Source organism: Dasypus novemcinctus, chromosome 4, assembly GCF_030445035.2.
Source record: "Dasypus novemcinctus isolate mDasNov1 chromosome 4, mDasNov1.1.hap2, whole genome shotgun sequence".
NCBI classification, from domain to species: domain Eukaryota; kingdom Metazoa; phylum Chordata; class Mammalia; order Cingulata; family Dasypodidae; genus Dasypus; species Dasypus novemcinctus.
In genome coordinates, this window is record NC_080676.1 from 18,460,936 (window position 1) to 18,481,877 (window position 20,942).

The 20,942-nt window shown below is 38.0% G+C and overlaps 1 long non-coding RNA gene across 1 annotated transcript in view; it reads right to left on the reverse strand.

Annotated features, from left to right (window-relative positions):
- Positions 1–941: 941 nt before the first annotated feature.
- Positions 942–20,942, reverse strand: part of LOC139438862 (uncharacterized) — a 49,361-nt gene continuing 29,360 nt past the window's right edge. The window contains exons 3-4 of the long non-coding RNA XR_011648574.1: positions 1,586–1,676; positions 942–1,260 (exon numbers count right to left, since the gene is read on the reverse strand). This is a non-coding gene — a long non-coding RNA (uncharacterized lncRNA). The remainder of the gene's footprint in view (positions 1,261–1,585; positions 1,677–20,942) is intronic.

Genomic DNA, 20,942 nt, shown 5'->3' on the forward strand with positions numbered 1-20,942 from the left:
TCTAAAAATTAAAGAAAAGTGAAAAGGAAAATAACTTGAAAGCAGCCAGAATTAAATGACATCTTACCAATAGGGGGAAAAAGATTTGAATGAGCAAATTTCTTATCAGAAAGCATGGAGAGAGGGGGAAGTGGCAAACATTGTTCAAGCACTTAAAGAAAGAACTGTCAACCAAGAATCCTATATCTAGCAAAAACATCCTTCAGAAATAAAAGGAAAATCAAGATATTCTCAGATGAAGGAAACTAAGAATATTTGTCATCAACAGACCTACCTTAGAAGAATGATGAAATGAAGTTCTCCAAATGGGGAAAAAAATAAAATAAAAGAAAGAACCTTGGAAAATCAAGAATGAAGGAAGAGGGAAGTGGACATGGCTCAACTGATTGAGCATCCACATACCATATGGGAGGGTCCAGGTTTTGATACCCAGGACCTCCTGACCCATGTGGTGAGCTGGCCCACATGCAGAGCTGCTGTGCACAAGGAGTGCCAAGGCATGCAGGGGTGTCCCCCACGTAGGGGTGCCCCAAGCACAAGGAGTGCACCCTGCAAGGAAAGCCACCCCAAGGGGAAAAAAACCACAGCCCACCCAGGAGTGGCACCGCACACACAGAGAGCTGATGCAGCAAGATGACGCAACAAAAAAAGACGCACAGTTTCCCAGTGCTGCCAAGGGTGCAAACAGACACAGGATAACAGAGCTAATGGACATAAGAGAGCAGACAATGAGGGGGAAAGGGAGAGAAATAAAATAAATCTTAAAAAAAAAAATGAAAAAAGAGCATAATAATGGAAACAACTGTAAATATGATAAGCATTCCTTCTCTTGAACTTTCTAAATTGAAGCAAAAATTATAAGTGGTACTAAATATATATACAGGAAATATTAAAGACAATTGTATTATAAATGAGGATAAATAAAAGTATATAAAGGGAGGTAAGCTTTCTACATTTGAATCAGCAACATCAGTAGACAATGGTAAGTTACTAAATGTAATATAATAGATCAACCACTTTAAAAGCTATATAAAGAGATATTCTTCAGGAGTGGATATAGCTCAAGTGGCTGAGCACCTGCTTCCCACATGGGAGGTCCCAGGTTTGGTCCCTGGTGCCTCCTAAAAATGTATAACAAAAACAAAGAACAAGCAAACAATTGAAAATAACAACTCATGGGAGCCAATGTGACTCCGTGGTTGAGCTCTGGTTCCTGCATATGAGGTACCACGTCCCAGGTTCAATCCCTGGCCTTGAGACCTAAAAGAGAGAGAGAGAGAGAGATTCTCAAAAACACGACAGCTAAATTTTTTAAAAGAATTCTGAAAACTGTCCAAATAACCAACATGAGATAAGAAAGAAAACAGGGAGATAAAAAAACAGAACAAAGAGAACACAAAAAATAAAATGGCAGACTTACACCCTCACATAGCAATAATTACATTAAATGTAAATGGTCTAAATACAACAATTAAAAGACAGGGATTGAAAAAATGGATTTTTTTTAATGGCCCAACTATATACTGTCTACAAGAAGTTCACTTCAGATCTGGCGCGGGGCAAGATGGTGGCTGAGTGAGCTTACCTGATAATCTCTCCTGCAAAGAAGCAGCTGGGCAGCGTTGGAGGTTCTTCGGGACCAGGCTGTTTCGGGATTTTTGCAGGGCAGGAGGTGTCTGGACATCGATTTGGTGGGAAGGTAACAGAGAAAATTCATCGATAAGATATAATTGAGACTCTATTACACGGAGGTGGGAGCTGCGCATGGGACACTCCCTCCTGGGGTGGGTGGAGCCGCAGCACCGGTGCTGTGGTGGCGATTTCTGGAGGCTCTGCGGTACTGGGGAATTCATAAGCCCTGAGGGGGCTATTGGGGGGTTAACAGGACAGGAGGCCTTTGCAGACCAATTTGGGGAGACAAATGGGAGTTTTATGGCAAAGCAGGGAATTTTTGATTGCGGACACAAATAATAGTGCTTCCGCCTAGAGCCCCGCCCCCCCATGCCCAGCTGCCGATCTGCAGTGGACTTAAATTGCTAGCAATAAAGAGACATCATCAGGAGGCTCTTACAGGGTCTGGCAGGGTGGGAGACGTCTGGAAGCCAATTAGGGGAATATTTTGTGAAGCGTGGGAATTTTGGTTTTGGACTCTGTTATTGGCGTTTCCGGCTGGAGCCCCACCCCCGGGCCTGGCTACTGATCTGCGTCATTAAATTGACTGCAGTGTAGAGGCACCCCCAGGTGACCGTTCCGGGGGCTTACAGGGTGGGAGGTGACCTGAAGCCGAATTGGTGATACATCCACAGAATAGACTCCAGTAAGTGAGTGAATTATGGGGTTCAGACATATAAGATAGAGTTTGTGGATGTGACCTCACCCATAGGGCTGGCAACCAGCTGTGGGAATCCCTGAAGGCTGTGTTGCACTGCATTACTCCCAGGCTCCCTGTTAACCAGATTTGAGGTTGCCAGGCCTGAGTCCCCTAAACCCTGGTGGCACACACCCCAGAGACTCACACCTCTTGAGTCTTCAATATATCAGACTTTCCATCCCTGAATCCATCACACCCTGAGGTCCATCTGAGGTCCTTGAATGTCCTAGCCCTCAATGTTTGCGTTTTTTCTTTTTTCTTTTGTTTTATTTTTCTTTTTATTTTATTTTTTATTTTTTTTAATGTCCTGATTGCTAACATTGCATTACCTCATAGACTTTTCTCCCAGAGTATCCCCCAAAGTCTTTTTTTGTATTTTTTGTTGCTATTTTTTTTTTCAGTTATTTAGGGTTTGTTGTTGTTGTTGTTGTTGTTGTTGTTGTTGTGGTTGTTCTATATCTTTTTTTCCTTTTCCCTACTTGTTCCCCTCCCTTTACCCACTCCTGTTTTCTTTCTTCCTTTCTTCTCTTTTTTTTTTTTTTTTTCTTCTCTCTCTTGTCCCTCATTTTCTTCTTATTTTATTTTATCTTAATTATACAATCGGCGCTGCAGGGACAGCTGGGTTTCCTCATCCTCTGCTGCCTCATTTCTGTGTGAATTGATTTTGGCTACCTACACTATCCCCTTTCCCCTACATCTTGATATCCCCCATCATCTACTATCTCTCCTATATCCCACCTCCCTTTCTTTGATCCCCAAAGTGTCTAACTCTTAATTTCTAATACCTTTGTTTTGTTTTTGGTCTTTTATCCACTCTTGAAACTATTGCCTTTCTTTTCTCTTTCTCTCTCACACAAAAACAATAGCTTTTTAATTCATACCATATTGCTCCCATATTCAGTCAACTACCTCATTATAGGTACTCTACCTACTGCTATAACTCTACACAACTTACATGAATCTAATATCCATCCTCCCAGATCTCATATTGTTGCTCTGATAACATTTATCACCAATACTACTTTACACTTTTTCCTTGCTTACACAATTCCCTTTCCCTGGCCCTAATACTTTCCTTTAAAGTGAACTCAACCAGCAATAAGAAATTAGAATAAGAAGAACAAAGTGACAAAGAGAAGATATAACACTTACACAAAAACCACAGCTAATTAATCCCCAAGACTAGACAAAGAAGCTAAGGGAACTGATTAAACCCGTCAAGATAAAATGATGACCAGACAGCAACAAAAATCTACAAACCAAACCAGTAATCAGGAAAACATGGCTGAATCCAATGAACAAACTAAAAACCAAGAAGGGGAGTAGAACTTTGCACAAGTAATTAAAGATTTCAGAACATGTATCACCGACAAATTTAATGAAGTAAAGGAAGAGGTTAGCAACATGAAGACAACACTTGGAGGGGAAATTGCAGACATACACAAAAAGATAACAGATATGATGGGAATGAACACCACAGTTCAAGAAATCAAAAATACACTTGCAGCAAATATCAGCAGACTAGAAGAGGCAGAGCAGAGAATTAGTGATGTGGAAGACAGTACATCGGAAATCAAATAGATAGTAGAATTGGTCGATAAAAAGATAGAAAAAATCCAGCTAGGATGTAGGGACCTGAATGACCATGCAAAACGCTCAAACATACATATTAGAGGCATCCCAGAAGGAGAAGAGAAGGGAAAGGGGTCAGAAGGAGTGTTGCAGGAATAATGGCTGAAAAATTCCCAAATCTACTGAAAGAGACAGATGTACATATCCAAGAAGCACAGCACACCCCAATTGTCATAAACCCCAACAGGCCCACCCCAAGACATATACTTGTCAAATTATCCAATGCTCAAGACAAAGAGAAAATTCTAAAAGTAGCAAGAGAAAAGAAAACCATCACATACAAGGGAAGCTCCATAAGATTAAGTGCTGATTTCTCATCTGAAACCATGGAAGCAAGAAAGCAGTGGTATGATACAGTCAAGGTACTAAAAGAAGAAAATTTGCAACCAAGAATACTCTATCCAGCTAAACTAGCATTCAAAAATGATGGAGAGTTCAAAATATTCACAGATAAACAGAAACTGAAAGAGTATGCCAACAAGAAACCTCCCCTTCAAGAAATTCTAAAGGGAGTTCTGCAGGAAGAAAGGAAAAAGCAGGACAGGCAGAACTGGAGGAGAGTGTAAGAGCAACAAAAAAGACAAAAAGAGAAGGGAAAAACAAAAAACAAAATATGACAAACACAAGTCCAATCAAAATATGGATAACACAAATAATTCCTTGAAAGTAATAACACTGAATGTCAATGGATTAAACTCACCTATCAAAAGATTCAGACTGGGACATTGGATAAGGAAATATGACCCATCTATATGCTGTCTACAAGAGACACATCTTAGACCCAGAGACTCATGGAGGCTGAAAGTGAATGGTTGGAAAACAATCATACAAGCAAACAATAACCAAAAAAAGGCAGGAGTAGCTATATTAATATCAGACAAAATAGACTTTAAATGTGAAACAATTGTGAGAGACAAAGAAGGATACTACATATTAGTGAAAGGGACAATCTGTCAAGAAGATCGAACAATCATAAATATTTATGCTCCTAACAAGGGCGCCTCTAAATATGTGAGGCAAACGCTGGAAAAACTAAGTGAAAGAATAGATGCAACTACAATTATAGTGGGGGATTTTAATACACGACTATCAACTCTGGACAGAACATCTCAAAAGAGAATCACTAAAGAAACAAAATATTTGAACAGTATATTAGAGGAGCTGGATCTAATAGACATATATAGATCATTACACCCAAACACAGCAGGATATACATTTTTCTCAAGTGCACATGGATCATTCTCCAAGATAGACCATATGCTAGGCCACAAAGAAAGGCTTAATGAATTCAGAAAAATCGAAATCATACAAAATAATATCTCTGACCACAGTGGAGTGAAGCTGGAAATTTGCAAGGGCCAGAGGCCCAGATTTCACACCATGATTAGGAAATTAAACAGCACACTCTTAGAAAAACAGTGGGTCAAAGAGGAAATCTCAAAAGAAATCAATGACTACCTTGAAACAAATGATAATGATAACACAACATACCAAAATTTATGGGATGCAGCAAAAGCAGTACTGAGAGGGAAATTTATAGCCATAAATTCATATATCAAAAAAGAAGAAAGAGCAAAAATTGAAGAACTAACTACACATTTGGAGGAATTAGAAAAAAAACAACAAAGTAATCCAACAGGAAGAAGAAGGAAGGAAACAACAAAGATAAGAGCAGAACTAAATGAAATAGAAAATAATAAAGCACTTGAAAAGATAAACAAGACCAAGAGCTGGTTTTTTGAGAAGCTCAACAAAATTGACAAACCTTTAGTGAGACTAACAAAGAAAAAAGAGAGAAGATGCAAATACACAAAATAAGAAATGAGAAAGGAGATATCACCACTGACCCCACAGAAATAAAGACTATCATAAGAGGATACTTTGAAAAACTATATTCCAACAAAAATGACAATTCAGAGGAAATGGACAAAGTCCTAGAAACACATAAGCAGCCCATATTGACGAAAGAAGAAATTGATGATCTCAACAAACCAATCACAAGTAAAGAGATAGAATCAGTCATTAAAAACCTCCCAACTAAGAAGAGCACAGGGCCAGACGGCTTCACAGGTGAATTCTACAAAACATTCCAGAAAGAACTAACACCAATCCTGCTGAAACTATTCCAAAAAATCAAAACCGAAGGAACATTGTCTAACTCCTTCTATGATGCCAACATTACCCTAGTACCAAAGCCAAACAAAGACACCACAAGAAAGGAAAATTACAGACCAATTTCTCTAATGAACCTAGACACAAAAATACTTAACAAAATACTTGCTAATCGTATTCAACAACACATTAAACAAATTATACATTCACGACCAAGTGGGATTCATTCCAGGTATGCAAGGATGGTTCAACATAAGAAAATCAATCAATGTAATACACCATATAAACAGATTGAAGGAAAAAAATCACGATTATATCTATAGATGCAGAAAAAGCATTTGACAAAATACAGCACCCTTCCTTGATAAAAACACTCCAAAAGATCGGAATACAAGGAAATTTTTTGAACATGATAAAGAGTATATATGAAAAACCTACAGCCAACATTGTTTACAATGGAGAAATCCTAAAATCCTTCCCTCTAAAATCAGGAACAAGACAAGGATGCCCACTGTCTCCCCTTCTATTTAACATTGTCGTAGAAGTACTTGCTCGAGCACTGAGGCAAGAACCAGATATAAAAGTCATTCAGATTGGAAAGGAAGAAGTCAAAATTTCATTATTTGCAGATGACATGATCCTATACATAGAAACCCCTGAGAGATCTACAACAAAGCTTCTAGAACTCATAAATGAGTTTAGTAAAGTCGCAGGTTATAAGATCAATGTGCAAAAATCAGTAGCATTTCTGTACACCAATAATGAGCAAGATCAGGAGGAAATCAAGAAACAAATACCATTTACAATAGTAAATTAAAAAATCAAATATTTAGGAATAAATTTAACTAAAGATGTAAAAAACTTATACACTGAGAACTATACAAGACTGTTCAAGGAAATCAAAGAAGACCTAAATAAAGGTCTAAATAGTCCCTGTTCATGGATAGGAAGACTAAATATTATTAAGATGTCTATCCTACCAAAACTGATCTATACATTCAATGCAATCCAAATAAAAATCAACACAGCCTTCTTTAAGGAACTAGAAAAACTAACTATGAAATTTATTTGGAAAGGAAAGAGGCCCTGAATAGACAAAGACATATTGAAAAAGAAAAATGAAATTGGAGGAATCACACTTCCTGACTTCAAAACATACTACAAAGCTACAGTAGTGAAAACAGCATGTTATTGGCATAAGGAGAGACGCACAGACCAATGGAATCGAATTGAAAGTTCTGATATAGAACCTCATATATATAGCTATATAATATTCGATAAAGCCACCAAACCCTCTCAACTGGGAGAGAATGGCCTATTCAACAAATGGTGCCTGGAGAACTTGATATCCATATGTAGAAGAATGAAAGAGGATTACCGTCTCACACCTTATACAAAGATCAACTCAAGATGGATCAAAGACCTAAATATAAGAGCCAAGACCATAAAGACCTTGGAAAGCAGTGTAGGGAAACATCTACAGGACCTTGTAATAGGAAATGGCTTCACGAATATCACACCAAAAGCACAAGCAGCAAAAGAACAAATAGATAAATGGGACTTCCTCAAAATTAAAGCCTTCTGCACCTCAAAGGAGTTTGTCAAGAAAGTAAAAAGGGAACCCACACAATGGGAAAAAATATTTGGCAACCATATATCTGATAAGAGACTTATAACTTGCATATATAAAGAACTCATATATCTTGAAAATAAAAAGATAAACAACCCATTTAAAAAATGGGAAAAAGATTTAAACAGACACTTCTCCAAAGAAGAAATACAAATGGCTAAAAAGCACATGAAAAAATGCTCCAAATCTCTAGCTATCAGGGAAATGCAAATCAAAACTACAATGAGATACCATCTTATTCCCATAAGTTTGGCAGCTGTAAAAAAAAAACAGAAGAATACAAATGCTGGAGAGGATGTGGAGAAATGGGAACACTCATCCACTGCTGGTGGGAATGCAGAAGGATCCAACCATTCTGGAGGACAGTTTGGCGGTTTCTCAAAAAACTAACCATAGATTTGCCATATGACCCAGCAATACCTCTGCTGGGTATATACCCAGCAGAACTGAAAACAAGGACACAAACTGATATATGTACACCAATGTTCATAGCAGCATTGTTCACTATCGCCAAAAGTTGGAATCAACCCAAATGCCCATCAACAGATGAGTGGATCAATAAAATGTGGTATATACATACAATGGAATACTACTCAGCTTTAAGAACAAATACACTACAAACACACGTGATAACATGGATGAATCTTGAGAACCTTATGTTGAGTGAAGCAACCCAGGCATTGAAGGACAAATACTACATGACCTCAATGATATGAAATAAGCAAGCTGCCTCAGAGAGCTAGAGACTGGAAGATAGGCTTACAGGAAATCGGGGGGTGGAGGAAGGATGTGAGCTGACGTCTGCAGGGGTGAAATCTATGATGAGCTGGCGGTAAGTATGAGCACAAAGAAGAGATAAAATGGGGGCAAGAGGTTGCCTTTGGGTGGGGCTTTGCGGGTTTGAGGGGGGCTGGGGATGGGCGAAGGGGTAATATTGCCCAAAAAATTGGGGGGAGGGAGGGGCAATATATGAACATAGGAGAGTGTCAGGTGTTGGTGGAGAGTAAAATGCTGAGAAAATTGTATCAAAATATAATTAGGAGGGTTACCTGCTTAGGATGCTCGGAGGGGATGGTCTGACGCAGGACAGACTCCTGGGGAATGTCTGAATGCTCATTTTGCCAGGGTGGGTTGTACCATTGGGTAGAGACCCAAGTAGTGAGAGTGGGGGTGAACCCACATCCTGGGGAGGACTAATGCCATCAAATAGAGGGAACTGTATCTCTCGAGAGAAAGGTTGGCTCCCAGGGCATTAGGGCAGTTGAGCAAGTCAGGCCCTGAACACTGTTGCAAGTATCTCTGGATGTGGCTTCTCGGGAAATGGAGATTGGCTGTCACTGTGGGCCCCAAGGGGAGGGGAAAATGGATGTTGAATGGATGGAACCAAGGTAAATGTGGGGGCAAGAGAGGAGTTTCGTGAGAGTACACAAGGATGAATATAAACATGTAGTATTACACCAAAAACATATAGGGGACGACAGACTAATAATGTAAACCATAATGTAAAACATAGGATAACTAAAAAATTTAGAAAACTGTATATCCTAAAGTATGGACCACAATGTAAGCACAGATGTCACCTTGTTCGAAAGCTATTGTCTCGGAGTCTGTACATCAGTTTCAGTAAATATATGAATAAGTTAAAAGATTATCACTGTGGAAGGGAAAAGGTTTTATGGTGGATGTGTGGGAGTACTGTATATTGTTTATATGAACTACTATGATCTAGGGCTCCTGTGAAGAGAAGCTCAATAATTAGGAAAAAAGAAAAGAAAAAGATAGGATGTAGAATTTTTCCAAATCAATATGTATTCTATATCTAACCTTTAAACTCATCGCTATATTCCATTTTACTGGTAAGGGAACCTGGTATTATATTGGGCTTCACTTTTCAGGAAGCTTATGATCACAGAGTGGTTCAACAATGGCAGTGGAGGAATACTGGTATGGGATGTTATGGACAGGCGATATATGGTTGACAGGGAGTTATACAGGGCATATGTCCAGGGGGCATGGAAATGTTTGGATATACTCATAGTGGAAACAATTAAAAACAACAGCTGGGGGTGTACTGGATTACTGGCGGGGGGGGGGCCTCTGTTGTGGTCCCTAGGGGACCAGCGGCAGTCCCCCAGGTGCAACGGTAAGGATCAGGAAGGAATGAGGGTCCAACAGTGAGCCCCTGATACTAATGACTATGCTTGTGAGCCTATACGCCTGAAATAAGAACAAGGCCTAGAGTAGCACTGTGCCTAGGAGTTCCCTCCTGACAGCCTCTGTGTTACTCAAATGTGGCCAGTCTCGAAGCCAAACTCAGCATGTAAATGCAATGCCTTCCCCCTAGCGTGGGACATGACACCGGGGATGAGCCTCCCTGGCACCAAGGGATCACTACCAAGTACCAGCTGATGATGCAACTAGAAAATGACCTTGAATTAAAGGTTCAACCCAGACCAGCAGAATATCCCTGTCTACATATAATAACAGGAGTTAAAAATGCTGTTTGACCTAAATTAAGGGGGAAATGGAAAGGACAAATGAGTTTATATGGCTATGAGTCTCTAAAAAAGAGTCTGGAGGTTGTCAGAAGGATTGCCCTTATGCACACCTGAGCAGAGTCTCAGAGACAGATAAAGTAGATACAACCCCAGGTATTGGTCCTTTTGAGGGCTAAAGAGACCCACAGGTTCTATGGTCATGGCAGATGGGGTTCACTGCCATGTCAGTTGGCCCTTCTTTGGAGCTGGTGTTTCTGTGTGATGGAGCTGGACTCAGATGGGATCTCTTTTCACAAGCCTTTCATGCTACTTTACTGGAATTGTAGTTGGTGCTGGGGCTTAAGATATATCTAGGGGATTTGAATCTCTGGACTGACAATATGATAGCCAGGCCCTGACCTCAACAGACTACATCTCCTACACTCTGATTTATTGGACTTACTCCACTCAGCTAACATGGAGTTGAAGAATGTCAACCACCACACCATGGAGCCTAGAGTGCCTACAACTGAAAGCAGGAGGATTGCATCCAATATCCATGTGGAATCTAAACCCCCTCTTGACATAGATGTGTAATGGACACAACCAAGCCAAGGTCCACAGGAAGGAGGAATACAGTAAGGATCAGAGTGGATTTAATGATATTCTATTCATGAACTATTGTGGTTAATAATCGAGAAAATGTGGCATTGATGTGGAAAAAGTGGCCATGGTGACTGCTGGGTGCAGGGAAAGGGAGGAAGAGAAGAGATGTGGAGGCATTTTCGGGACTTGGAGTTGTCCTGGGTGGTGCCCCAGGGACAATTGCCGGATGTTGTATGTCCTCCCATGGCCCACTGGATGGAACATGGAAAAGTGTGGGCTATGGTGTGGAACACGGGACATGGGGTGCAGCGATGCCTGGAGATGTACTCACCAGACACAATGGATGTGACATGATGATGGGGGAGAGTGTTATTGGGTGGGGAGTGATGGGGTGGGGGCGGTGGGGGTGAATGGGGACCTCATATTTTTTTTAATGTAATATCTTTTAAAAAAATGAATAAATTGAGTAGAATTTGAAAAAAAAAAAGAAATTCGCTTCAAATATAAGGATATCAGCAGGTTTAAAATAAAATAATGCAAAAGCTTATATCATGAAATCATTAATTAAAATAGATCAGGAGTGGCTATAGTAATATCAGGCAAAATATACTTCAGAGCAAGGAAAATTACCAGAGATAGAATAGGATATTATATATTGATAAAAAGGGTCAATCAAACCAAAAGGATGCCATAATTCTCAGTGTGTATGTACAAAACAACAAAGCTGCAAGGTATGTGAAGCAAAAAATTGGTAGCACTAAAAGGAAATATAGAAAAATCCACAATTATAGTAGGAGACTTCAATACCCTTCTCTCAGAAGTTGATAGAATAACTAGACAGCAATGATATAAAACTCAACAACACCATCAACCAACAGGATCTAGTCAACATTTATAGATCATCCCACACAACAATAGCAAAATGTAATATATGCTTTCCCTTTAGGATTGGGAACAAGGTAAGGATATCTGCTCTCACCTCTCTTATTCAACATAGTGATGAAAGGTCTAGCCAGTGCCATGAGACAAGGAAAGGAAATAAAAAGCACACAGATCAGAAAGGAAGAAATAAAGGCACCACTATGACAGGATAGCATGTTTTCCTATGTAGAAAACCCCAAAGAGTTTCAAGAACACATCCTAGAACTAACAAGTGAATTCAGCAATGTGACCTGATAATACAGTATTCAATTGTATTTCTATATACTAGCAATGAATATACACAAACATCAAAAGTAAAGATAAAATTTCACAATGAGCAATATCATTAGCCATTAGGGAAATGCAACTTAAAACCAAAATGAAATATCACTACATACCTATCAGAATAAGTAAAATAAAAAATAGTGAATACCAAATGTAAGTGAGGAGTTATGCAAACTATATCCTTATACCCCTTTGTCCCCTCACCTTAATGCAGTTCTTGTCACAAATTGCACATTTATACATTATGAGTCAAAAACCACTGCTTTATTATATCATTATATTTTAGCATTTTCCTTTTAGAGCCTGTAGGAAGTAAAAACTGGAATTACAAACCAAAAATACATTAGTACTGATATTTATATACTATGTCATTACCCTCTCAGACATCTTTATTTCCTCATGTGGTTTTGATCTATTGTCTATTGTTTTTTCTTTCCTGCAGAACTCTCTTTAGTATCTCTCATAGGGCCAGTCTAGTAGCATTTATGTAAATATTTTTAAAACACCCTATATTATTATATATTGCTTTGGGACAAAGGCACATGTAAAAATATAGCAGTGTGGACAGAATAAATAGACAATCTTCAGAGCACAGAAATAGGGAAGGGTGAAAGGATTCAGGAAGCTAATTTTGCTGGGGAAGTCACAGACACAAACTCAGTGGCCATCTCCTAGCCCTTGCCTGCCCCCACCTATCTCCTTTCCTATTGTTTCAGTATGTTTCCATTATACAGCCCAGGAGACATTACATCTAAAAGGGCCTCTCCATGACATGAACCTGGAATCCAGGAACAAGCAACCCCACCTGCTTATCAGGGCAGGAACTCTCATTGGAAGCCCCTGCCCCTGGGTCATATAAATACCCCATCTTTGGCTGCACAGATTTGCCTCTCCCATCTGACACAAAGTGCGACATGTGGAGCTGCCGTTCACCTACAGTGACCCAAGCAGTTTGGATTCCCAGGGAGAGAGGCCACAATGGGAACTCTTTCCCTACTCATTTGGACGCTTTGTGCTGTGCAAGTAATAAAATGGTCATTTTCTGAAAGTTTCTATTGTGCCTGAGCCTGTGTTCCCGTGACATATGGTGTAGCAACTTGCTCCACAGTCACAAAAAAGATTTCAAGTATATCTTAATGTGCTTTTCCTAAAAAAAAAAAAAAAAAAATGAGAATGATAGGATGGAGATGGAGGAGGAAGGATCAGCCTTCAAAAACTGCTTTGAAAGCTGCGCTGTAGGAGTAGCAGAATAGTTGTTCTGGTTTTGGTTGGCAGTGTCTTTGCATTCCTGAGCCAGGACAGACAGTGGGGAGGGGTAGATCATCTTTCTACCATCTTTTAAGTCAGCAGGTTTTCTGAAACCCAGTGCCAACATATTCTTGGGACACCAATCATATTTCTCAATCCAATGCTAAAGGTTTTGCAAATAGTGGACATTTCTCCCAGATTCCAGCAATTGAATAATTATAATTTACTAGTCTTCACTAATGACTTTCCATCATTTTCTTTGTCTTTTAAGGCATACACATTAGTCAAGTTAGGCTAGGCTATAGTAATAAATAAACACCCATATCTCAATGGCTTAACCCAGTGAAGGTTTCTCTCTAGTTCTTGAAAAATCTAAAGGAGATATCCTTGATCAGGAGGTCTCCTGGGTGGTTTTCCTTCAAGCAGAGAACTCAATTGTCTGGACTTCTTATATCATATAGCTTTACCACCTTCTAGCCATAAGAAAGGAGAAGGAAGAGAGAGGTAGATCGTGAAGGATGTTTTATGGGCAGGCCTGGAAGTGGTGTACTTTTTGGTGAGAACACAATTACATGTCGAGGGAGATTCAATAAGATCAAGTGCCAATTTCTCATCAGAAACCATGAAGACCAGAAGATGGTGGGATAATATACTTAAAGAATGGAAAGAAAAATATTCGCCACCCAAGAATTCTGCATTCAGCAAAACAGTCTTTCAAAACTGAGGGAGCGAGTAAGACATTCCCAGATAAACAAAAGCTGAGGGAATTTATCACCACTTTTAAATAATCCCAGCATCGAAGAGGAAGTCCCTTTATGCAAGTTTTAGGCAGATCTCACAAGCTGCCGCAATAAACAAAGCCTCAAACAAAAGTGCTCCAGGGGGCTCTAGCGATATCCACACCCTATAGGTGAAGCACACAGCCCCATGAACTCAGCACCCTGTCAGTCAGCCTTATTTTGGAATATATTATAACAGAGTTAGACTCATTTATAATTTCCCTACTCGTGATTCTTCTACCCCTTTTATTTGAACCTATAATTATCATTATACCCATATAATATCTGCCTCAGAGACTTAAATCTTCAATCTGTTCATATGCCAGTTGAGCCCTAAATCTCAAGAGTTGCAGCCAACACCTACTCTCCAGTTCTTCAGACTCACCCAGGACAACTAACAAAATGATGGTGATGGACAAATCCCATCCCAAAAAACAGAATATCTACAACTGCAAGCAAAACGGTTCCTTACATCTGCAGGATGAGTGGATGGTTGCCACTGTGTTGGGAGGGTAGTTCACTAGTATTTACCACAATTTGCCAGACTCTTCCTTCCACTCTTCTGTGGTTGCTGTACAGTGTTCTATTGGACTTTGGAGTTTCTAAATAGTTGACTCAGATAGTCCCTGCCTATTTGATAGTTATTTTGGTGGAGGGGCTAATTCCTGGAGCTTCCTCTTCTGCCATTTTCCCCTACCACTTGTATGTGGCTTTTTTCTTGATTCAGTTTTCACCCTGTTACTGAAATTCTTTAAATATTTTCTGGAGCTTTTAGAAAGATGCTTCTGCCAGTTTGTGGCAGTTTGAAATTATGAATGCCAAAAATAGACATTGGGTTATGTTTGTAAATGGGTCTGTTCCTCTGGGCATATTGGATTGGATTGGATTCAGAGGTTTAACTTTTACTTGATGAAATCATGATTAAGGCTTTGATTGGGCCATGTCAGTAAGTTGTCCCTGGGACTCACAAAGAAAACTACACAGCAGAGCAGAGGAATTAGAGTTTTGATATTGGAGCCTTGAGAAGTAAACACACAGAGTCGCAGATCAATGAGGAAGGAGAGAAGGCATCCTTAGACACACGGCAGAGGCCCTGGGAAGAGAGAAGAATCATTCACCTTATAGTTTACAACTGGCCTTGTAGAGAGAGCAGAACAGCTGAGCCCAGAGAGCAGCAAGCACTGGGAAGAGAGGAACCCAGGAAGTCTGAACCCTTGCAGACGTGGCAGCCATCTTGCTCCAATACTTGGCAACAGACTCTGGTAAGGGAAGTAACTTATGCCTTATGACTTGGTAACTGTAAGCTTCTGCCCCAAATAAACACCCTTTATAAAAGCCAACAGATCTCTGGTATTTTACATCCACACTTTGGCTGACTAATACACAGTTCTTGTTAGTTATACAAAGCTTCTGTAGGGGAATGGGGCCCTGAAGCATCTCACTCCACTGTATTGATAGGGGCAGGCAATATTTTTAGACTTGTTGACAACAAGTATGAAATTCTTAGTTTCCTAGGGCTGCCATAATAAATACCACACAATGGGTGGGCTTGAACAATAAGAATTTAGTGTTTCATGGTTTGGGAGCCTGGAAATCCAAAATCAAGATCTCAACAGACTATGCTTTCTTCTGGAGTTTGTAGCATTCTGGTTCTGGCTTGCCACAATACTTTGAGTTCTTTGGCTTGCATCTTTGCCTCTGTAACATGCTTCTCCATCTAGCTTCCACATCTCCTGCTCAACCATCTATTTCTCTGTCCAGATTTCTTCCCCTTATAAGAATTTCAGTCATGTGGAAGGTCCACCCTGATTCAATCTGGCATCACTTAAATAAGATCTATTCACAAATGAGTACACACCATAACAAATAATACCATCTTCAAAAGTCCTATTTACAAATGGGTTCATAACCACAGGAACACAGATTAAGAAATCCCCAACAGAAATGTTCTCATTTTTCAATTGTCAATTCTATGCTTTCAATTTCAATTCTCTGACTGTTAGGAAAGTTGATCATTTTTTCATATCTTTATTGACCACTCGAGTAGTTTGGGATACAGAACTACTGTGTTGTTGTATCTTGCCTAGGCTAGTTTAATTGCCTGTTCATATCTCCTGCTCATTTTCCTACTGGGTTGTGTTTTTCCTTATTGATTTATAGGAACTGTCTATATACTGATCCTTTGTTATGTATATGCTATGATATGTCTATGTCATGATACTGTGTGACTTCTGAAGCTGGGTCATAAGAAATCTTTCACTGTCTGCTTGCTCTGTTGGAACACTTGCTCTTAGAACACTCTCTCTCAGGAAACAATGCCATGATGTGAGAAGCCCAAGACATAGAAAGAAGACATATATAGGTATTTCATAAAGGAGTCTCAGTTGAACTACCAACCACCATCCTGCATCAAGTACTGCCCATGCTAATGAGCCATCTTGGACATTCCAATCCAGTTGAGCCTCCAGATGACCAAAGTACCACCTGACAGCATATGGAAAAAATGAATACTCATCAAAATCCAGCATGGAGAGTGATGGTAGAATGGTTTTTGTTTGAAGCAACTGACTTTTGAGGTGATTGTTATGCAGCAATAAATAACCAAAACAGGTATTTTCCATTCATTATCTAGGCTGGCTATTGCTATTTTAAAAGAAAGCTAGTGCTTCTAGTTTACTAATCTTGTATCTGGAACCCTTGACCAACTCTATTAAGCCTAATTTTTTTTTTTTTTTTGAGGTACCAGGGCAGGGGATTGAATCTAGGATCTCATCTGTGGGAAGTTGGTGCTCAACTACTGAGCCACATGGGCTCCCTGAGCGGTTTTTTCATTTGTTTGCTTGTTGTTTTTTGTTGCTGTTGTTGTCTTTTAGGAGGCACCAGGAACAGAACCCAGAACCTCCCATGTGGGAAGAAGGCACTCAACCATTTCACATCCTCTTCCAAGCCTAATATTTTATCAATTAATTCTTTCAGGTTTTTTTCCTTTTGTAGACATTCATTTTGTTTGTTAATAATTAAAATTTTTGCTTATTTTCTTTTACTGACAACAGCCTCAGTATAATTTGAACAGAAACGGAGATATAAGCTATCTTTATAATGTTCCCAATTTTAATTATTATATTTCTACTTTCATTAATTAAGAATAATATTTATTGTGTGTTTGGGTAATACATTTTATCCAGTTACTATCAAGTGCTTTTTTTCCAACTGAAGTAAACATACAATTTTTCTCCTTTAATCTATTAATTTATTAGGTTAGTTTACTAAATTTTTCTGATGTCAAACAATCATTGCTTTCCTAGGATAAACGCTAAACCTTACTTGTTCCTGATATGTTATCTGTTTACATACACTGTTAGGTTTGATTAGCTATTTTTTAAGATTTTTAGACCTCTGTTCATAAATAAAATTGTTCTATAATTTTTTTATTGTAATTGTCTTTGTTCGGTTGTGGTATCAAGACTGTAATAGCCTCTTATTATGTTTTGGATAGCCTTCCCTTTTTTTCTATTCTCTGAAATAATTTGTATAAGATAAAGAATATCTGTTCCTTCTTGATGTCTTGAAAGACAATACCTTCCAAAGTTTCTTATAATTAAACTGAATTTTGTCACCCTGTAAAATCCAGTCATTAGTCCTAGTCTTGTCCTCTAGAGCTACAAATAATGAGTTCCAAATGAAAACTCTTCAAACACTGTGGGTTAGCTATTGTATCTCTACCCATACCCCAAAATATTTTTCTTTCTTGAGCTTAAGTAACTCCAGTTGATTCAACCAATTCTCCCAAAGACATGAATGCCACACCATCACACGCTCATCTCCTTCCACACTCTCCTGTGCTTATTGTGTCAAAACTCATTCATAAAATCATAAAAGATAATCATTTACAAGGTGATATATGGATAAGGTATAAATAATAGATGATACGAATTGCCCCTCCTTTTATTTTTTATTTTTTTTTATTTCAACATGTTACTGAAATAATATAAAGATTAGGTCACAATTAGAAAAACTAACAATAAAGAAAAATAAATAAATTTACAAAGAATAATTATATTATGTTCAATTTGTCTTAATTCCTGTATATTAGAAAGCTATTTTGTAAATGTTTTCATTAGAAGAGTCATCAAACTGGTACTAGAAATGGCCTTATCAAGGATTTTTCATTATAGTTGCATTTTCCATTGCAGTCACACAGATTAAAAATGAAAAAAAAACTCAAATATCCAGAAGTTTTATATCCACAACATACAATTTCTGAAAACACTACTAGTTTTTTAAACAATTGTATCTAATTGTTTATTTTATTTTCCATCCTAAGACATTCTTTAAATTCCAAAATTAAACTATACATATGAGTTTTGTGCTATGCCATCTGTGTAATTCTGTCTTCTGATAGCTCAGTAGTGATAAAAGTGTTAAAAATCATTGGTTTATTTTTGAAATTGATCATTAAGTGACCAAACTTGCTGGTGGTACATATTAATCAGTAAGAAACCTAAGGTTAAATTCAGCCTCAAATTTACCCAGATAGTGAGGAACAAAGCCCATTTAATCCTTACTTAATCTGAAAAGTATTGTTTTGAATTCTTTTTCTTTTAGGATGAAAGACTGGATGAGAAGATCTTAAATATAACATCAAGGCACTTTTTTAATACTTAGAGGAAAAACAAAATTTTACAATTATGTTCTTAAAATCAATAACAAAAAGAATGCTAAAAATTAATGTATAAAATTTCTAAATAATGGTTTATGTTGTTAAACAAATGGCTGCAGGTATTAGGAAAATATTAGGTGGAATTCCTTCAACTTGAAATTCTTGATGAAAACATAAGGGACTGCTGGGGTGGGAAGAGGAGATGTGGTTTCACTATTTGAATCCCAGGGATTAGTAACCTACTGAAAAGTCATAATAATTCAAGCTGTTAATCCAAGTGTTTCATTTAAGAGTTTTTAAATGGAGGAAAAGAGGTAAGCTACTTATGTTCTTTGGAGGTGCTATAAATAGCACTTTGATACTACACGCTAATGATCAGAATTGATCTTTATTTTTCTGAGCCAAGTGCATTTCCTGTAAAACAAAAATAAATTTCCTTAATTCTCTGCCTTTGAAAAGACTCAGATATTTCTTTTGAATAAATTTCATAAAACATATGAACTGTCAGTAAATTATTTCAAATAACACTTCCTCCAGGAAACAAACTGACACTGTATGCACGATAAATTCTAGTACAGGAAAAAAAATTGTTTTTGTAAATTAACATTTTCCTGAATATTCTAAATTAAATTTTTCAAAAGGAATAAAATGATGCAATTTTGTATTTCACATTGTTCTGGCATCACAACATGAAGTTGTGCTTTTGTCTCCCTAGTTTTCAGGGATATGAGATTTTACTTTTTACCGTTTCTTACCTTGCTAAGAGATTAGAAAGATCTTACCAATACTTTTCCTATTGATTTCTGTTCTCAGTTTGAACTAAATTATTTTTCTATCTGAATCTTAACTAAAAATATTGACTGCGTAAAAACTGTGTAAATTTTTTTGCATTTCTATTGCATATGGAGTCTCGCTCTTTTTTAGCATTTCAAGAACTGAATGACTGTTGAAAACAAAGTGAAAATCAGCCATCCTATACTCACAAACCAAGTGGAATCAAAAATAGTTTTATGAATGTTTGGCAGTTATGGCCGGGCTATTTTATTACTTACATATTTTCTCCAGTTATTTCTTCTTTAAAGGGAAATAGCTTGAAAGAATTTATCCAGTCACTTCCTGCCTTCCTGCCAATTGTCTAATTGACTTTAATTATGCTCTGTGGCCTCTCTGCACAGTGTGCCAAGTTTTCAGACCAGTCAATAAAGAATTGGACGAGTACTTCTTGTGTGTGTGGTGGTGATGGTGGGGAGAGACGGGTGTGGAGGGACGCTCGCTTTTTAAATTTCCCAAGAATGGGAGATGGATACTTTTCCTTCCCAGAGGTTTTCTAGTATGTCAGTACTAAGTAGACATACCCTGCCTATCTAAAGGTAACTGCTCAATTTAAAGGCTCTCTGCCTAAGAAGTAATGTCATATCCTTACAGAGGTTGTGGGGAAGTGACCTTGTCTACTAAATTACAATGCTGTAGTAGCTTGCCCAGGCAGTTGTGAAATAATTTTTGTAATGGGGGTAGAATGAATAGGGCAATAATTTAAACCTCATAGGCCTTCATTCGTGTCAGGACACTTTTTGTTGTTTTTCATTCAGGTTCTAGCAGACCTAGAAATAAACTACAGGTACTATATTTAGGCTCTTTGCCCTCAATGAATGGCATCCCAGCAACAGAACATTTTCAGTGCCATGAACTTTGTGGATTTTCTCACTGAATTGCTTTGAACTGTTTTCTTTTTCCTATCTTCCTAATCCTTAAGATTGTTGTAAAGTATTCCCCCATTATCATTTTTATTACATCTAAAATTTAATACTCAGTTTGTTCTCAATTCCTTTTCTTAATCTTTAATCTCTGCTACTTTTATATTTTAAACATCCATATCATGGGTTCTAGCTTTTTATGTTAATCTTTTATCTCTTACTTTTATATTTTTAATCTTTGACTTTATATCTTTATTTTAAATCATCTATTTATCATTTTACCTCTCAACCTCTTTATTGAGATTTAAATATTATATTTAAATTACATTTTCCCTTTTAATTTCTTCCTATCTCTCGAATTTTTCTTGTAATCTCCTCGTAATTTTCTGTAATAACAAGGTAAGAGTCCTTCTGTTGCATGTAACAGAGACCCACGCTCAAAATGGCTGAAGCAAAATAAAGGGGTGGGGGTGATATATTAGCTCACATTACTGAAAATATCACCTGCAGGCTTGGTTTCAGGCATA